A 20,281-nucleotide genomic window follows, 5' to 3' on the forward strand; every position below is an offset into this window, starting at 1 on the left:
TACAGGTTTACATGCTCCAGAGGAGAATATATCCTACTCTGATTTTTTTCCTGATTCTGTAACTAGGCTATTAATTCCTTCAAGACAAGGAAACGTATTCACCTTTTGTGGCAAGTAACACATAGTAGGTAGGTGCCGAATCCATGTTGGTAGAAGGAAATCTAAACTATTCTAAGATCCAACTCAGGAACAAAAGCTACTAGCGATGAACTTAAAAGTGGAAGACTGCCGGAGGCAAATAGAAAAAGAGAGTTGATTCTGAGATACTTAAATTATTGTAAGGCAACAGACCAGGCCTCTTGAAAAACGAAGTCATGCTTGGGAATCCAAAAAGGAGCCAAAGGTTGAGCCCTCTTTGAGAAAAGAAACTGACAAGCTCCAATCATGTCTTTCCAAATTATTGGCATGATGTATCAGGGCAGCTTTCCTGGGCCCGAGTGTAAATTGCATTTTAAATGTCTGATGAACAGGCTTGCCAAATTGCCGGGAGCTCCTTTTTATAAGCCAAGATTAAAATTTTCCCGCTGCTCTGGAGACCCAAGGACTCTAGCAATTTCTTTCTTCCTACTTAACAACTAACTGACATGTCTAACCCTTTTCTACATCAGTAAAAGGCAAGAGGTGAGACCAGTCCATTGTTCCCATCATCTGGCCCTAACTTCGCTATAATAATTTCCAACTCAGTTGGCAGTTGTGCTCACGATAAGTTAAAGGCTGACAATCGACCCACCGAAAAACTGTGGGCAGATATATATATATATATATTTTTTTTTCTTTTTTAACCGCTGAACGCGCTGTAAAAGTTGTGGCAGGTCTAGAGCGCCACTTATCGGCTGTCTTAACTCAGCGGCACAATGGATCCTGTCTCGTCGCGGTATCTGAACATAAACTCAGTTCTGCCAGCCAGCCAGGCATTACACCCATGTTTAAAAAGAAGACGAAGAAACAAAGAAGAGAAAAGTTCTCTCTCCTTTTAGCCAAAACATTTATCTGAATGATTAGCAACACTTCATTGAGCATTCTCAGACACAGAAAGTCTGAAATCGGCCGCCCCTACGTGGCAGCAGGGCCATTTCACACACTCATGAATGAAAACGAGTCAGTGGGGGCGGGGGTGGGGGGCGTAGATGGGGGGTTGGAAACTTGGATTCATCTCCTTGGGCCAACTCGTCCCCTCCCCCAACTCCGCTGGAAGAGGCCAATTCTTGCCAAGTTAAAAAAGGCAATTGCACCCCCACCCCCGCGGGGTCCCTCCAGATTTCCTGCGCGTCACCTACCGCCGTCCTAACCCACTGACTCCCTGACATTAGTTACCCAAGGACCACCAAGTTTAGCGTTCATTTCCTTTCTTGCCCCATCCTTCCCCAGCGTGTCAGCACGCTTTAGAAGGCCACAGAATCCGGGTTGAGGGGAAGGGAATGGGGTCCCCGGCAAGCCCCGCAAGGACCATCTGCGGCCCCTAAGGGTGCTTGATGCGGTGTACCTCTTCTGCTCCCTGACTACACTCCCCGCTCCTTAAAACCCTCTGCGATCCCTACACTCTCTAGGATAGAGGATGGAAACCCGTGCAAAGGTTCCACGACCCTGAGGAGGGCCACCCCGTCTGCCCTGGGGAGAAGCTGGGTAACGTCAGGCCAAAGCGGAGTCCCCGAGAGCTGAACTAACCCCCACTCTGGGATGCTTTGAAAAGCGGAGGAAGGAGCCAGAACACCAGCCCGGGAATCTACCTCCAGATGCCACACGAACCAGCGCAGCCTCGACGAGGGGTCGGCGGGCCCTCTAAAGAATTCCGCCCCGGGCGTCACCTTCTTTGCGCTCCGGCAGCCGCGAGGCCGGGGGGAGACCGGCGGCTCCAGGACCCCGCGCACCCCTCGTCAATTTCAACCAAGCATCTATAGACGAAATGCCTCCCCCAGCTGGAACAGTGAAGCGGTGCTCTACACACGCACAGCCGCCCGGCATCCTCTCTTGAGAAAAAAACTAAATTTCTTTCCCCCTTCATGTTACAAATGAACCCCCAAAAAATCTCCGAGTAGCCCAGGCGCACGTTCAAACGGCCCCCGCTCGGGCTCCTGAATGGCTCAGAGCGGAGCGAGGAAGAGGCTCGAAGTGAGTTTCCCCAGTTATCTTTGGAAGGGACGAGGCGAGGGTGGGGGGCGGCTAGCAGCCAGACCGACCTGAGGCGGAGGTGACCGAGGTAGCGGCGGCGACAGAGGCTTCCCGGCGTCGCGGAAGCCGGCGCTCGGTGTGACCCCCCGCGCACGCCCGGGCGGTCGGCGCTGCGCTCCGGGCGCACCTGGCGGCCGCGGAGAGGTGGAGCGGCCGCAGGGCCACCGGCGAGCCGGAGGCGGTGGAGCCCGGGCGGAGCGGCGGGCGCGGCCGGACTGGCGGAGACGGCCCGGGACCGCAGCTGCCGGCGCGCGGACGCGTCTGGGTCGGCTCGCCTCGGTCGAATGGGAAGAGGCTCCGCGCCGCGGGCTCCTTAATAGAGGGCTGTTCCCAGCTCTCAAGTTTACTCGGTTACGAAACGCCTGAGAAGGTGGACGGCTGCCACGGGGTGATGTATGCTCCTCCGGCGGTGAAGGAGGTCTACTTTTGGGAACGTGTGCATACTTCGAGCATTCCTTCGGCGTGAGGTGGCGATCGCCGTAGTAGCAGTGCCCCGGCGGGGAGGGGAGAAGGGGAGGGGGCAGGGGCGATGCAGAGGAAGCAGGGAGGGGCGAGGGGGGGTGGGGGGACGACAGCCGTGGCCGGGTTCACTGCCAAGGGAATCCGCTCACTCCTCCGCTTGGGGCGGGCTGGGGAGCTCGGGTTTCCCTCTCCGGGCGATTTTCTTTAATAAATTTATTTTTCTAAATTAAGAAGGAGGGGGGAGGGAAGTAGCGAGTCTCCTGTATAGAACTGCAAGAATGTGACCGACCCCACCCCATCGTTAGCCCCATCCCCCATCATCGCCACCTACACCTTTCTCCCCATCCGTCCTGGGGTGCACTTAAAACCGATTTACGGCGTTTCCATTAACTAACTGTCTGTGCACGCGGCGCGCCTTCTGTCTTTTTCAATCTCGGGCGATTGGAAACCCGGATGGCCGCCGGCGCGGGGCTCAGCGGCGGGATGGCTTTCCCAGTCCTGTCTCTCTCTCCCCGCGGTGCTCCGGCACAGAACTGGGAGGCTTCATTTGAGCCAAAATGAAGGAATGCTATGAAACCTAGGGATCCTCCGAACTAGAAGCCCGCTCGGGAACAAGTTCCATCCACCGTCGAAATGTCTCACTTGAGCCAGAACAAAACTTGGTTCCGAGTCTAGGCTTCGGAAAGAAAGCTCTGCCCTTCAAACACCGCGGGGTCAAGGTGACGGAGGGAAGTGAGTTTCCCCCCGACCCCCACTGCTGGGAGCTGGCGGCCAGATGGGGGCTCGCGTTCTGCCAGCGCCTTCTCCAGGTTTGGCCGCCCCGCTCCCCGCTCTGCGCCACCTCTTGGCCCCTAGCGGGGCGCCTGGCACCGAGGGCTGCCAAACCGTGTTAGACGCCCGGGAGGAGGTGAGGCGCACCTACCCTGCGGCGTCGGAAAAGCGCTTCAGGAAACGTTCGAGTTACACATGTCAGTGCGCTCAGGGCAAGCCCTGCGCCTTTTGGCCTCTTGGAGCCCAGGGGTTAGTCTGCCTCATTGAAGCCACTGGGGATGGAGGCGAGGGCGCGGAGGGGAACGCCGCGGCGCCGGCCCTGGAATTCACCGCCCGCAGTGGAGGAGGAGGCCGGGTGGCCAATATAACCTCGTCTCCCTGTTTGATCTGACATCTGTTAATTTGCCCTTCCCCCCACCGGGCTCGATAGCCTCCGAACTTGCCTTCAGAATGGCAAGAACTCGCAGAGCGAGCGGTCCCCTGTACTCCGCCCCACGCACAGCCTGCTCTGGAGGAAGCCAGGGAGAAGATTAAGGGGGGACGGGGTTGGGGGGCGGGGATGGAGGAAAATGGGAATCGCCACCTCTGCACATTCCCCGAGCACACACAGCCCACTGGAAGTCCAGCTGGGAGCTCACACAAAGAGCCCACACATGCACAGTGCACAGGCCTTTTCCCCTTCAAACTCTCACAGCCCAAGTGTCTGGCACAAACCTCCAGCGCCCCAGGCGTGAATAACCCAACGTGAACACCCTAGTGCGCGGTGATCGCCAGGGTAGCAGCCCTTCACCCTCTGTCTCACTCCACTCCTAGGCGGGTGGCAGCCTTGGGACAGAGCGGGGAAGCAAAGAAGTCCCGGCATCCACGGCCCCGGGCACCCAACGGTGCTTCCGGTGGCCTGGAACCGCCGGGGATGCCCCTGGGAAATCCACACCTCTGTCTAGAAAAGGAAAACTGCTGCCTTGCAAGTCAGCCCAGGCTGGCTGGAGTTTGCATCTCGCCCGGGTGGAATGTGTGTGTGTGCACGCGAGCGCGCTCTTTTTCTTTATGTACTTTTTTAAAAGTTGTGATGGCGAGGTTGCCTAGGAAGCTACTTAACCCTAGGTGTTGATATTTGGGGATTAAAAAAAGAGTTCGCTGTTGATTTGATTCAGAACCGCAAATGCATCTAGCAGCCCGGGAATCGAGCCGGAGAGCGGAGCGCAGAGGCGGGCTTCCCCTTCTGGAGGCTGGAGGCCACAGAGTCGGTGGAAGAGACGTCCGCCCAAGACCACGCGCCTGGCGGCGGCTGGGGACCCTCAAAGCCGTCCTCTCCGGCTCAAAGCAGTCTCGTTCCCAAATTTAGATTTAATACACTCGAGAACAGTTGCTGCAAAGAAGTATAGGTAATGTTATCCACCGGCTGCAAAAGTCCTCTCTCCCGTTGAAAAAAGGATCATACACAAAACTTCCTGAGTAGGGTGAAAGGAGAAGGTTGGGGACACCCGGGTCGGGAAGGGCACAGATGCTCATCCACAAACTAATCCAATACACGCACTCCGAGGGACACGAGTGCAATTCAAACGTCTCCAAAGGCGCTCTTGAGGAGAGCGAGGGGGAGGGGTGCTCCCAGCGGGCTGTCTGCACTGTGTGGCCTCAGGGTGCCCTTCTGCTGGGTTCCCAGTATGGTGAGCAGACAAACGTAAAAAAAAAAGAAAAAAAATTGTAAACCGTCTTCCCCTTCAGTAGTGCGTCCAGTTCTTAATACCCCCTCTGAACCTGTTAGTTTTTTGCAATAAATTAATGATATTTATGGATGAGATGCTTGGATGGCATCACCGACTCAATGGACATGAGTCTGAGTAAACTCCGGGAGTTGGTGATGGACAGGGAGGCCTGGCGCGCTGCGATTCATGGGGTCGTAAAGAGTCGGACACGACTGAGCGACTGAACTGAACTGAATGATATTTATCGACTGAGGCAGCGCCGGCTGGATTTATCGTTTGTTTTTTTTCCTGGCTTTTATTCCTCAGGCTGCATCCCGGAATCTCCTTCACCTCACTCTTCCCATCCACTGCTCCCGCCTCTTCTCCCTCCGACTCCTGGGTTCCCGGCGGGTCCCGAGCTTCAGATTTCTTGTCCGACAGCGCGATCTAGCGGTCGGCGCGATCCCTGACGTCTAAATTCCAGAAAGTAGATACATACAGGCTGCAAGTTGACGGGTTTCTGTGAGTTTTGGGGAAATGTGTCATCCATGGATCAGACTCCCAGGATTGACTGAGAAGCGAAGCGACAGGACGGAGGAACGTCTGGGGAAGTGACATAAATTTTCTGTGCGCCCATGAAGTAGTCCCCTCTAGAAATTCTTGCCCCCAAGCTGCTGAGAGGTCAGATCAGGGGAAGGCAAAGGTTGAGATGCTAATATCAGTAAGAAGTGCAGATTACAGCGCCCTTCTTAACTTATAAAAGGACAAAAGCGGCCGCCTCAGTGATTTGCTTGAGGTCAGCACAGCCGGCGTTCCTGGCCATAGGCTAGAGTTGTTTCCATCGTAAGTTCTTGCTGATTTCCTTTGCGGGAAGGAGAAACCTGGACTCAGCCAGCACGGATGTTCCAGCTCTTGGCTGTGCACGAGTTGTCCCCAGACTGAGCTTTTAAGGGTCTTTGTGAAGAAAGCCCTGGCAATTCCTTTGGGAGACGGGCTTCCCTGGTGGATCTGTCTGTAATGAATTCGCCTGCAATGAAGGAGACACGGGTTCTATCTCTGGGTACGGAAGACCCCTGGAGAAGAAAATGGCAACTCACTCCAGTATTCTTGCCTGGAAAATCCCATAGACAGAGGAGTCTGGCAGGCTGCAGTCCATGAGGTCACAAAAGTTGGACACGACTTAGTGAATAAGCCACCACAATCACCAAGGGTGTAAAGAGAGAAGGCACCTGCATGGATTCTCAGAAAAAGCTATCTGAATCCTCTCCCTTAGATTGGGGTTCTCCAGGCAAGTTGAATCACACCAGGCAGCACCTTGCATGTGTCTATAAAGGCAAGCTCACGTAGTGGATACAAAAGAACTACACAGAGGCTTCCCCCTCAAAACTCTGTCAGGCAATACCTGGGGCACTTGAAACATCTTTGTGTGGCCACTCCACCCACTCAAATCTCCCAAGAGATTTTGCCTCCAAAATGTTTTAACATTAAAATTGCAAAGCAGCAGTTTATCAACTGCGTCTCTGTGTGCCTAAAGCTGTGGGCACAAGTTGAGTGCGTTATTTGATAGTTCATCTCATGGAGAACTTTCACTTCATTAAGCAGTTGTTCTTCCCCAGGCAGGGGCTTTGGAAGACAAAGGCAGGAGGCACTGGTGACTGGAGAGGTTCGAGGTCTAACACAGGCCTACTAAAATAGCCCTAACGGCAGCACTTCCTCTCAGGACTGAGGATTCAACATGAATCCTGGGTTTCACACTGACAGTTCACCTATACTAAAGGTAAATGTTCAGTGGGGCCATAACAATGGAAATTTGTAGTGACTTAAAGGGACACACCCATCGCTGGATCTGGGTAAGGATCCTGCGGGTAATGGCCTCAGACCCAATGGCCTGGGGGTCTTACCCAGATCCCTCTCCCTTATGTGGTGAAAAGTATGCAAAAGGAAAAAAAAAAAAAAATAGCACGAAGCAGCAGGCAGTAGGAAAGCTGAAGAATCAGAGACCAAAGGCATCCCTGAAGGAAGGAAGAGGGAAGCCATGTCTTCCTGCCATCCTGAAAGGCTCTGCTTCCTCACAAAGGATTACTTCAGGGGTGCCCACAGGCTTGGTGCTGCTTCTCACTTTCATTACAGAACCCCCATCCCCACCCCGCCCCACCACCTGCATCAGGGTATGAGCAACTCTGGAGCGGAAAACGGTAACTCACCTTATTTATTATATTCAATGTCACGAGGTCATCACATGACCTCAAAAAGTTGCCGTTGCATGGAAAGCTATGAAACCACAAAAACAGTGTATCCAAATACAGTGTCTGTTTGGGATGAACCCTTTAGATTTAATGAAAGTCAAGTGCTGCTGGAAGTGGATTATTCAGTTAGCCCTAAACTCCTTAAGCAAAGTGCAAAAGATAGAAGACAATACATTTCCTTAAGAGTTCAGAAAGCAACATTCTGCCACTTCCTTTTTCATTTCCATAAGATTCAACACTGTTTGAGTCATCCTTAGACGTCAAGGGACTGGGAATCTATTTAGCTTGCAATTATCCAAGTAACAGAAGGTCCAGAACTTCTAGCCAGGTCACTGCACTATGTGTCAGCAGTGAGGACTGTATGCTTGATATATACTTCCCGATTAGTGAAAAAATGTGAAAAATCATAGGAACCCAATGCTCAAGATTTGATCTTGGCCTTCAAATGCACTACACAGTAGACTGAAATGCAGTGATAATGAAACTATTTCAGGAAGGGGGACCCCTTCCAGGGCCCGAAAGTGGGCTCTTATCTAACACTCAGAAATGAATTGTCAGAGGAGACACACATGCTGAAAAAGCAAGAGATTTTATTGGGAAAGGACACCCAGGTGGAGAGCAAGAGGGTAAGGGAACCCAGGAGACTGCTCTGCTGTGGCTAGAAATCTCGGGTTTTATGGTGACGGGATTAGTTTCCAGGTTGTCTTTAGCCAATCATCCTGACTCAGAGTCCTTCCTGGTGGGACAGGACTTGTTCAGCCAGGATGGACGCCAGGGAGGAGGATTCTGGGAGATAGTCGGACATGCGGTGTCTCCTCTTGACCTTTGCTGAACTCTCCCGGTTGGTGGTGGCTTATTAGTTCCGTGTTCCTTACCAGGACCTCCTGTCCTAAAACAGCTCATGCAAATGGTTACTATGGTGCCTGGCCAGGGTGGGCGGTTTCAATCAGGGTGCTTCCCCTAACAAAATCACAGTCAAAAGAGAGGTTTCATTGGCCTCGCTTCCCTGGTGGCCCAGACAGTAAAGCGTCTGCCTGCAATGTGGGATCCCTGGGTCGGGAAGATTCCCTGGAGAAGGAAATGGCAACCCACTCCAGTACTCTTAGCTGGAAAATCCCATGGATGGAGGAGCCTGGTAGGCTATGGTCCATGAGGTCGCAATGAGTCAGACACGACTGAGCAACTTCAGTTTCAGTTGGAGCTCCTGTGTAGAATGAAGTGTAACCAGACCAAGGCTCCACTTGATAATACATTTTATACACCTACTAATTCACTTAGCTAAACGTATGGTGCACAGACACCCAGGTATTCAAAGCCAAGAGCTCAGATTTGGGATGCTCCTGCTCGTGGAATGTGCTCTCTGGTGGAGAGAGGGGGAAAGGTGGCTATTGTCTGATCACTGAGTGTGGGCTCAGTCCCTGAGACCTGTGCAACTCTTTGCAACCCCATGAACTGGAGACCACCAGGCGCCTCTGTCCATTTTCCAGGCAAGAACATTGGACTGGGTTTCCATCTCCTTCTCCAGAGGATCGTCGCAACCCAGGGATCAAACCCGAGTCTCCTGCATCTCCTGCATTGGCAGGCAGATTCTTTACCACTGTGCCACCCAGGAAACCCTGTCTGATCAGACTCATCCTTTAATCATTTTACCATGAGCTTTCATTTGGCAATTGCTGTTGCTCTAGCCATCATGCTCACTAGGAAGGGTGGGAGAATTTTTTCCTTAAGTCAAACCAAAAGAAGTCTTGTCCATAAATAAAACAAAAAATTTAATGTGGTAACAGAGATTAAAAACAAACATCACCAAGATTCAAATGCTTCAAGAGAGGTCTGGAGACTGTGTAACTGGAAGCTAAAAGACCAATATGAAAAATAGTTTGGGTGGAAATACATAGTACAGAGAAACAAGATACTTGACATCACAGGAAACAATCAGCTCAATCCATGATTCAGAATATTCCACAAGAAAAAAAAATTTTTTTTGTGCAAACCAATTTCTCTATAAAGCAATCTTTCCACAAACCAAAGATAAGAAAAATGGGGAGGAAAGAGTGGATTGTTATGAAAAAGTATTTAGGATACATTTTCTAATACTACAAGTAACAATAACAATAATAGTAGTTGTCAAGAAATGTGAAGGGTCTGGAGTTTTATCTTACTTGCAGGCTAACAAGTTACCCAGTTGCAGTTTCATGGGTGCTGGCAGACAACCCAAGGAACCAGACAAAGGAATATATTACTCACAGCAACAGCAGTAGCCAGAATAGCGTGCTTCGCAAGGTTCCCTAAGCTCCAGTTCCCGCTGGGTGATGCAAAGAGAGCCAGCGACCTGCATTCACAGTAACTACATTGCAGGACCCAAATCTGAGCGTGGGGAACCCAAGACTTTTACAAGGACAGTAAGCCTGCTTGACTTTTGCCTTGAAAAGAGACATTATATTTGCTATACTGGACAGTAAACAAACTTGCCCTTTGCTCTTCCAAGGCTGCTAATGTACAAACGCCCTAGAAGAACTCATCTGGAACAAAAGCAGTCCCCCTCCCAGTGCCTCTGCTCAAAAGACACGCAGACACAGGAGAGACCCATGGAGCAATGTGTCAGCAGTAAGAACTGTTGGGAGTTCACAGAAGGGAAAAATCACTGTGTCAAGATGGTCTCTAAAGAATTTCTGGAGGAGGAGACTTTAAAGGACTAGAACTGAGCCTTCCTAGCACCAGGTTCAAAATAAGAAGTTGAAAAATGAGGCAAGGTCAGGAAATGTCTTGGGCAATAAATAAAGCTGAGTTGTTTTAGCACGAAGTGTGTGAATGCAACTTGGAATAGCAGTGGAACTTGGAAGTAGCTGTGATTCTGCATTTAATCCTTTAAATGTAATCATTTGCAGAGTGTATTCCAGACACTGCACAAAACATTTTGTACCTATTAGTTCCCCAAATCTGAGTTTTCTCTCTGTGTTGCAGATGAGAAATTGAGGCTCAGAAGAGTTGAGTGATTTGCTAGTCAATTATTTTGGAACCAGGCTCTAAATTCAATTATCTGACATCTAAGCTTATGGTCTTTCCATCATATGAAAATCAATGCTTCTTAAAGAAAAAATGTACTATTAAAAAAAGCTTAATCTGGCAATGGAGCTCATAGTAACTTTCTGGGAAGACAGCTTCAAGCCAGGAGACCAGCTGGAGGAGGAGGGTCCACGATAGAGTCCAGGTAGGAGAAGCAGAGGGTCTCCATCACGGTGCTCACAGCAGTGGTGGGCAAAGAGGAAGATGACTGGCCGGAGGAAGTAAGGATGGGAAAAGCAGTACCTCCAAGCAAAATCAGATGACTGGAAGAATGATGATACCATGGGGAAAATTAGGGAAGTAAGGCAGGCAAACTAGCTTTAGAACAGGACACATGGCTTTAGATGTGCCTTCTATATGATCAAAATCCTTGTAGGTTTTTTCCTAATAAAGTTTATTGGTAGCTTTCCATTGTATTAATAATATTAAAAGGATTTCTCTGGTAGCTCAGCTGGTAAAGAATCTGCCTGAAATGCAGGAGACCCTGGCTCGATTCCTGGGTCAGGAAGTTCCCCTAGAGAAAGGATAGGCTACCCACTCCAGTATTTTTCAGCTTCCCTGGTGACTCAGATGGTAAAGAATCAGTCTGTAATGTGGGAGACCTGGGTTTGATCCCCGGGTTGGGAAGATCCCCTGGAGGAGGGCATGGAAACCCACTCCAGTGTTCTTGCCTGGAGGATCCCCATGGACAGAGGAGTCTGGTGGGCTACAGTCCATGGGGTCACAGAGAGTGGGACGTGACTGAGTGACTCAACACAGCACAGCACAGTATCTCAGATACAAACGTGGATCCATTTTTTTTTTTTTTTAAGATAGAGGTGTATCCTTCTCTCTTTTTTCAGGATTTTGCAAACTGTGAAAAACTACAAGTCACATTTGCACTCTGAGACAGGCAGCCATTCAAAAGGAAAAGAATGGCATTGTTGGGCCTTGGCCTCCCGCAAGCTTGTTCATGGGTGGGTAAATACATAACACTGCTTGTGACACAAAAGCATCTGGAAAATGCTTAAACAATTTCTCCATCCTCCGCCTGTCTATCTGCTGCCTGAGTATTGGACTCATCAAGCTGAAAGTGAAGTTTTCACTTCGTGTTTAAATTGAGAAAATAACCACTTCAAACTCACATATGGCCTAGCTTTGCCTTTAAAAAAGAAAGTATAGTTTTATTTACTGAGTGGCTTCTTTTCTTGCAATTTTGGGGTTTTCTTTTCTGGTAGCAAGCAGCTTTGGAGCAAAACCACAAACTGCACCCAAAATAAAAGATTCTGGTGTTAGAACACTGAAGACTTGTGTTCGAAACAGGGATGTAATTAAAACACTAAAGATTTCGGATTGCATTCATGTGTTATTAACATGTTTCTGAAATGAAGTCTTGGACTTTTATTATTTTGATTATGGGCTATGAAAATGAAGTTGCAGTGTCTGGTTTTGCATTTCCGAGCCGGGTCCAGTACTGTTTCAGTGTTGGAAGTTGAGGTGAGGGTCTTGGCAGGTCGATCATGGGCTTTCTTTCACAAGGTGATCATGGTGTGGACTCAGCGGTGGGCTCAGCCATATTCCTTCCACTGCTGCCCTATTGCATGGCCATGTGGCTGGAGGTGGCCCCAGTGGGTCTAAGTCAATAGGTCTCAAGTCTGCCTGCACAAAATAATCACTCTTAGAGACAGACCAATTTCTGTCAATCTCTGTACTGATGTCTGAACACCACCCTTACACCAGTTAACTCTCATCCAGACTGGGGTCTGGGCATCTGCATGTTCGTGAAGCTACCTGGGTAATTCCGATGGTCAGTGAGAGTTGACACATGCCTGTCTAAGCCAAGCCCCCTTTGTTTAAAGGAAATACTGGGAACTCAGAGGCCAGTGGAAGACAGAGTCATCACCTCGAACTGACAGGTAAGAAGGACTAACCACCCACAAGAAAGTGAAAGTATTAGTGGCTCTGTCATGTTCGACAGAGGATAGGCGCCTCTGTCCATGGGATTCTCCAGGCAAGAATACTGGAGTGGGTAGCCATTCCCTTCTCCAGGGGATCTTCCTGCCCCAGGGATCAAACCTGGGTCTCCTGCATTGCAGGCATATTCTTTACCGTCTGGGCCACCAAGGCCCATGGGGGTGTTTAAATTTGGGTTCAGTGTTGGCAGTAGCAGTTAGAAAAATGTCATGATGAAACCAGCAAACGGAGGAAACATTGATGGGCCAGAGCTGGCAAGTGGGGCATCGAATCAGACCCAGCCTACCAGCTTCACAAGTCTCCATGAGCCCCCCTTCCACATCTCAGCTGCAGAGAATCTGTCACTGTCATCAGTGGCTCCAAAGTCTAAGTCAGAGAGAAACATGGTCCAGTATCTTTTGCTGAAGGATACTCAAGGTGTCATTTATCTCTTGCTCTTACTGATGCCGATGCTAAAGTAAATGTCCAAAGGTGAGAAAGAATCTGCGTTTTATTTCTTCCAATGAAAATATTGGTAACATTTTTGTTTTCCTGTTTTCCTACTCGATGGTCTAAAATATGACACAAGTGAAAGTAGCTGTGAAACAGAAACGATATCGGGCATAGAGGATAGACTTGTGGTCGCCAAGGAGGAGAGGGTGGCCGAGGGATGGGTTGGGAGTTTGGGGTTAGCAGTGGCAAACTGGTATATGTAGAGTGCATAAACAACACGGTCCCGCTGTATAGTCCAGGGAACTATATGCCATTTCCTGTGCTAAGCCACAATGGAAAAGAATATGAAAAAGAAGCTTTTATATGTAGCTGTACAACTGAGTCACTTTGCTATACATCAGTAATTAACACCACACTGTAAATCCACTATACTCTGATTTTAGAAGATAAACAAATAATGTACTCAACAGATTAATTGAATAGTTTGAGAGAAAGACACGAAACTGTATGGAGAAGGAAATGGCAACCCACTCCAGTATTCTTGCCTGGAGAATCCCATGGACAGAGGAGCCTGGCAGGCTACAGTCCATGGGGTCACAAAGAGTCAGACATGACTGACTGACTAATCCACACACACATATGAAACTGTATGATGGGCCCAGCTAATGATGGTGGGATTATCACAGAGTGATGGGAGCAAAGGGATCTTGGAAATCCTGCCACCCACTCCCTCATTTCACACATGCAAAACCTGGGAACCAGAGCAGCTGAGTAGCTGGTTCAACATCATATTCATCTCAGCAGATCCGTGGTGACGGGACTGGAATCCAGGTGTCAGCTGCCTGGTTGGTCTTCTTTCCATTCCTCTGGGTACCCTATTCTTGGGCATGTCATTAATTTTGCGAAACATGTTGGGACTCATCACCTAACTGTCTCAAGAACAGGCTGGACTAGAGCAGTGGAAAGCTGCCCACCGTCTATCACAACATATCTGCATCTGCAATCTTTTAAAGTTAAAGCAAAACAAAACTTGCCACAAATAGGCAGTGACATCTGCAATGAGATGTGCCTGGCCCACCCAGTGCTTAGCAGTCCAGCTGAAGGAGATCAGATGCCTGGGGCTGTGAGTCTGCTCCCAGAGCAAGCAGGGGAGGTAGCTGCCTCCTTGCTGTAGACACGTAACCAGGGCCGGCGCAGTCTGCGTGTGTTCTGACTGCAGGTGGACAGACAGGCCCAGCGCTGGGACTCGTGTGCCGTGACGGCCAACGTCTGCTTTCTCCCCGAGAAGCTCCTTTCTGGGAATCCTTGAGAACATTGCCAAGCCCACTTAAAAAAAATTTTTTTTAATTGATGTGTGGTTGATTTACAACGTCGTGTTAGTTTCAAGTGTACGGCACAGCAATTCAGTTATATATATATATATATATATATACACATGTTGTATGTGTGTTAGTCCCTCAGTTGTGTCCAACTCTCTGTGACTCCGTGGACTGTAGCCTCCCCAGCTCCTTGGTCCATGGAATTCTCTAGGCAAGAATATTGGAGTGGGTTGCCTTGCCTTTCTCCAGGGGATCTTTCTGACCCAGGGATGGAACCTGGATCTCCTGCATTGTAGGTAGATTCTTTACCATCTGAGCCACCAGGGAAGCCCCATATGTTATTATATATACACATGTATACATACATGTATACACATGTGTATATATACATGTGTGTATATACATGTATATATAATACATATATATTTTGTATAACTGACATATATGTATTATTTAGAAAATAATAAGTATCTAAATAATAGTTATTATTATCTAATTAATAATAATTATCCTCCTTTATAAGGTATTACAAAATATTGAGTATAGTTCCCTATGCTCTACATTAGGTCCTTATTTTATGCAACTTTTAGTCCCAACCTCCTAATTTGTCCTTTCCCCACCCCTTTCCCCTTTTGTAACCATCAATTTGTTTTCTATTCTGTGAGTCTCTTTATAGCTGGCCCTCTATTGCATGGAGGGGTTTTGCTGCTGGCAATAGAGAACAGAAATAACAGGGATTAAAACACTCATGAAAGCAAGAGGTCGGCAGTCCACAGCTGAGATGTGGCTTTGGCTCTATGAAGTTTCGGATACCCAGGTTCTTCCCATCTTATGACACCACAGATGAGTCCTCTGTGTCAAGATATATACATACAAGACATGAAATACACTTTTCAGCCAGAAGATGAAGACAAAGGGCAATAAAAGGTGGGAGAAGGAGTCACAGGTAGTCTGTGTAGTCTTCTGAGGAAGCTTCCCACAAGCTGCTCTTTGATGACTGTGATTATATCTCATTGGCCAGAACTTAGTCACGTGGTCACATCTAGCTGCAAAGGAGGCTTGACAGTGTAGTTTATTCTGGTCATCCAGGTACCCATTTAAAACTCTGTGGTTCTACTGGGAAATGTCTGAAGGTCCAGTGGTTAAGACTCCACAGCAGGTGCTGTGGGTTTGATCCCTGGTGGGGAAACTAAGATCGCACATGCCACATGGCTTGGCCAAAAAAAAGAATAAAATTGCGAGGGGCTTCCCTGGTGGCTCAGAGGGTAAAGTGTCTGCCTGCAACGTGGGAGACCTGGGTTCTATCCCTGGGTCGAGAAGATACCCTGGAGAAGGAAATGGCAACCCACTCCAGTATTCTTGCCTAGAAAATGCCATGGATGGAGAAGCCTGGTAGGCTACAGTCAATGGGATTGTAAAGAGTCATACACAACTGAGCAACTTCACTCCTCTGAGGTTCTATTATTATGGCAGAAAGAGAAAACAGATAATGGGGTGGGGGGCTGACCACTGATAGACAGCAATCCAGTGGTAAGTATCCACCATCTGTGGTCATCGGCACTGGCCACTTGGTAGCTAATAATTAAGCTAGGCCAAGTCCTATCCAAGGCATCAAATAGTACTGGTTACCAATATCAAATTTAACAAGACTATATTCAAAATTTGGACTTGTTCCACTCAGTCTGGAGAACTAGCTGCCAAGTACAGAGGAATCTCCTTCTCACTATTGTCTTCAGAAATTCCTTAACTCCTACTAAGTTTTGGCCCGCACACTTAGCATAATTTGGAGAATTGGCTCTACTTGAGAGCAAAAGCATCCTGTGAGCTAGACGGTCTATGGAAACAGCAGGTCCCCAGAGAACAATGAGGCCGTGGAATCATCACTGGTGACATCACTGCACAGACATGTGTTTTCCCCAGCGAGTCATTTACTCCATTAAAACTTCATTTCATCTTTCCTATCATAGAGGGCATTGAAAGGATTACATGACGTTGGTTTTATAAACATTATTCTGGAACACACAAAAAGGCAAAACAAATGCAGTTATAAATAGAAAGGGAATATAGGAAAATTTCCAGGAAAATGTAGGCATTTTATAAATGACTCTGACTTAGCATCTCTTGTTTAAAAAAAAAAAAATGCTTGTGTTTGTCTTAGAGACAACAGAAAAGTCACAGAAGGATACCTGTGTCCCCTCAGAAATTAAGAAGCCTTCCTCTAGCATTTCAGATCAATCTGAATCCCACCGCATGTTGACTGAAACGTAATTGGAATGTTCTTTGATCACGGAACCTGAAACTTAAGGGCACACTCCAGTCGTATCTCAAACCTCACCGTTTTGTTCTCTGGGTCTGAGATGGGCTCAAGTCAAAGGAAATTTATGAAAGTGCCACTGATTGCTTCCTAAGTGTGTCAGCTGTTTCAATGGGGGCAGGAAAAGAGAGTCAATCAATCTGAAATGAAACACCATGGACACAGTAGGCAAGGGGTAAAAGTCAAAAGATGATTCAACAGAAGAGAATTAAAGGAGGGCAAGCAGGTTAAAAACTGACCAGATAAAAGACACCTATGAAGTAGACATCACACTTACCCTTACATCTCCGTGCAGTGCCCACAACAGTCATGCAACGCACATGGAGCTTATGTTATTTCTTCAGCATCCTAGATGAAAAAATAATAATAATAAATCTAATGTTTAAATAAGTGAAAGTCTCTCAGTTGTGTCCAACTCTTTGGGACCCCATGGACTATACAGTCCATGGGATTCTCCAGGACAGAATACTGGAGTGGGCAGCCTTTGCCTTCTCCAGGGGATCTTCCAAACTCAGGGATCAAACTCAGGTCTCCCATATTGCAGGCAGATTCTTTACCAGCTGAGCCACAAGAGAAGCCCAAGAATACTGGAGTGGGTAGCCTATCCCTTCTCCAGTGGATCTTCCTGACCCAGGCATCAAACCAGGGTCTCCTGCATTGCAGGCGGATTCTTTCCCAACTGAGCTATCAGGGAATCCCCAAGAGATTACATGATTTGCTGAAAGCCACCTGACTAGAAAGTGGCACAACCAGTTCTTGACCCTAAATCTACCACCACAGCCGCAAGAGAAGGAAAACGGGCTTCACCCCGGCCTCCTGGCAACCTGGTGGTTTGCTGTGCGTCCCCCTGATGCTGTCATCCCACTTCCCATTTTGGCCTTGTGGCTGGACTCAGACTCTCCATTCTGGGAATGGCTCTCACCACTCAACTCTTGCTAAGCCTTCGGAAAGTGATCCTGGTAAACCCTGATGGGGTGATCCTGTCAGATCGGCTTCCTGGAGACTGAATTCTAATAAAAAATTGAGGAGGAAAAAATGACACTGCAAAGAAGGAATTTCAAGTATTGCTAACCAAAACAGTGGAGGAATTATTGGGGGAGGGATTGGTCTTATTCAATATCTTTCTACCCTGACAACCAAAAAATTTAGACCTCAGCACATCTATCCATCTACTTTGACACTTTTTTCAAAACTTAGTAATATCTTACAACTCTAAAACCAAAAATCTAGAACAAGTATACTTACAATATTTATTTCCAAAGTACGAGAGAAATGAAAACTGCATATACTGCTTGTAGACATGTAAATTGGTACAATTGCCTTGGGAAAAGTTAGCATTTATTATTATAAAGTTAAACACATGGTTACCATATGACCAAGAAATCCTTACCCTATGTACTTACCCAAAAGTAATGAAAATATATGTCTACATAAAGACCGGTGTGTGAATGTTAATAGGAGTATTATCCACAACAATAAAAACTGAAAACAACTATAATATCATCTGGTGGATAAACACATTTAGACCATGCATACAAGAGATATTACTTAGATAAGAAAATTAATAAACTACTGAAATTGGCAACATGGATGGATCTCAAACTCATTAGACCCAATGTAAAATGTCAGACACAAAGGAATACAAGCTACATATGATTTCATTTGTATGACAGCATAGTACTAGTAAAACTATAGGGACAGAAATCAGAACAGTGATTTCCAGGCAGGTAGGGGTGGGGGACTGACTACAAAGGAACAAATAAAACTTTTTGGGAGTGATAGAAATATCATATATCATAGTTATGGTGTGTTGTTTGAGATTTTTTTGAATCTCAGATCTGAGAAAAATATGTTTAAAAAAAGAATCTAGTGCATATTTGCTCTAAGTTATGTGCTTGCTGGGATCTAGGAATACAAGAATACCTAGTTGATGACTTTAGGGAGTTTATAGTCCAGTGGAGGAGAGCAGGGGAGCAAAGCATGACATTGAGTAATAAGTGCCTTGGTGGAGACTCGCAGAGCAGGCTGGAGAACATAGTCAGTATTGTTTAGTCTCTGAGTCTCGTCTGACTCTTAGAGACCCCATGGACTCTAACCCCCCAGGCTCCTCTGTCCATGGGATTTTCCAGGCAAGAATACTGGGATGGGTGGCCATTTCCTTCTCCAGGAGATCTTCCTGATCCAGGGATCAAACCCAAGTCTCCTGCATTGCATTACCTCTGAACCACCAGGCAAGCCAGGAGGACACAGTAGGGTGTCTAAATCAGATTTCTGGAAATGATGGCACCAAGACAGTGTAGGAGCTAGTCAGCCAGATGAGAGAAGAGGACATCCTTAGCTAAGGAAGTAAAAATACAAAAACAGAGAGAGAGAGAAAGTCTTCATGGATCAGTTCCACTTTTGAAAATTGCCAAAATGAATAATGTAATGAATGAATAGGAGATAATTCAGACAACATGCCAGAAAAAAATTCCATGGCAGTGAGATATATTTAAATGTGACTTGTTCTTTCCGAGGAAGTGGTAGATGATCTTGAGCATCCAGAAAACCAAGTTCATAAATAAACAGAGCTGTGACACAGTAAGAATAAGGGTGCTTTGCTTAAGCACCTATCAATTCCTCAGTGACTCAAGGATCCGCACAAGGATTGATTGTTCCATTTCTAATATCCACTACTTTACCACTTTCTGTCCTGTTTACTCCAGTTTGTTGATTTAACAGCTTGACTTTGACTTTCATCTTCCTATTGTTTTCATTAAAAAAAAAAAAAAAAGGTTAAGTGCACAAAAACCTATTTGACTGCCATGCTTCATCACTATGGGACACACAGGAATCATTTAGCACTGTGTTACTTCATGGTGCGAAAGTAAAAGCAGAGACATTACTTGGCCGACAGAGGTCTGTCTAGTCAAAGCTATGGTTTTTCCAGTAGTCAGGTATGGATGTGAGAGTTGGACCATAAAGAAAGCTGAGCGCCGAAGAATTGATGCTTTTGAACTGTAGTGTTGGAGAAGACTCTTAGGGGGTCCCTTGGACTGGTGAGAGAAGATCAATCCAGACAATCAAACCAGTCAATCCTAAAGGAAATCAGTCCTGAATATTCATTGGAAGGACTGATGCTGAAGCTGAAGCTCCAATACTTTGGCCACCTGATTCAAAGAACTGACTCTTTGGAAAAGACCCTGATGCTGGAAAAGATGGAAGGCAGGAGGAGAAGAGGATGACAGAGGATGAGATGGTTGGATGGCATCACCAACTCAATGGACATGAGTTTGAGCAAGCTCTGGGAGTTAGTGATAGACAGGGAAGCCTAGCGTGCTGTGGTCCATGGGGTCGCAAAGAATCAGACATGACTGAGGGACTGAACTGAACTGAACTGAACAACGTGAGTAAAGCATATACATAGTCTCATAAAGCAGGCTACTGCATGTTACCCCCAAATACTCCCAAATCTATTCCATTGGTTGTGATTTAATCACATGGCCATGCCTAGTGGGAAGGAATGATGGGAAATGTAGTCTTTATTCCAAGAAGTTGTGAGCCACCTGCTAGAAATGGAAAGGAAGGGTGTTGCAGGATAACCAGTGGTCCCTGAATCAGAAAGGAGACTCCCCTTATCCCTCAGAATACTGGGGTCACAGAGATAATGCATTTTAAAACATGGACTCTAGAATTTAATTGTCAAAATTCTCTCCTGACTGGGCACTATTTGCTTTTTCACCTAGTTTTACCTGGAGCTTCATGGATTACAAAGCACTAAGGACAGTGCTTGGCAGAAAAAGTGCTGAATATCACTGAAAACTGGGCTAGAAAATACTAAAAAATGTTCAGATTTCTGTATATTTCTTTCTGGGAACCACAGCTAAA

The sequence above is a fragment of the Dama dama genome, chromosome 28 (assembly GCF_033118175.1).
Source record: "Dama dama isolate Ldn47 chromosome 28, ASM3311817v1, whole genome shotgun sequence".
Taxonomy (NCBI): Eukaryota; Metazoa; Chordata; class Mammalia; order Artiodactyla; family Cervidae; genus Dama; species Dama dama.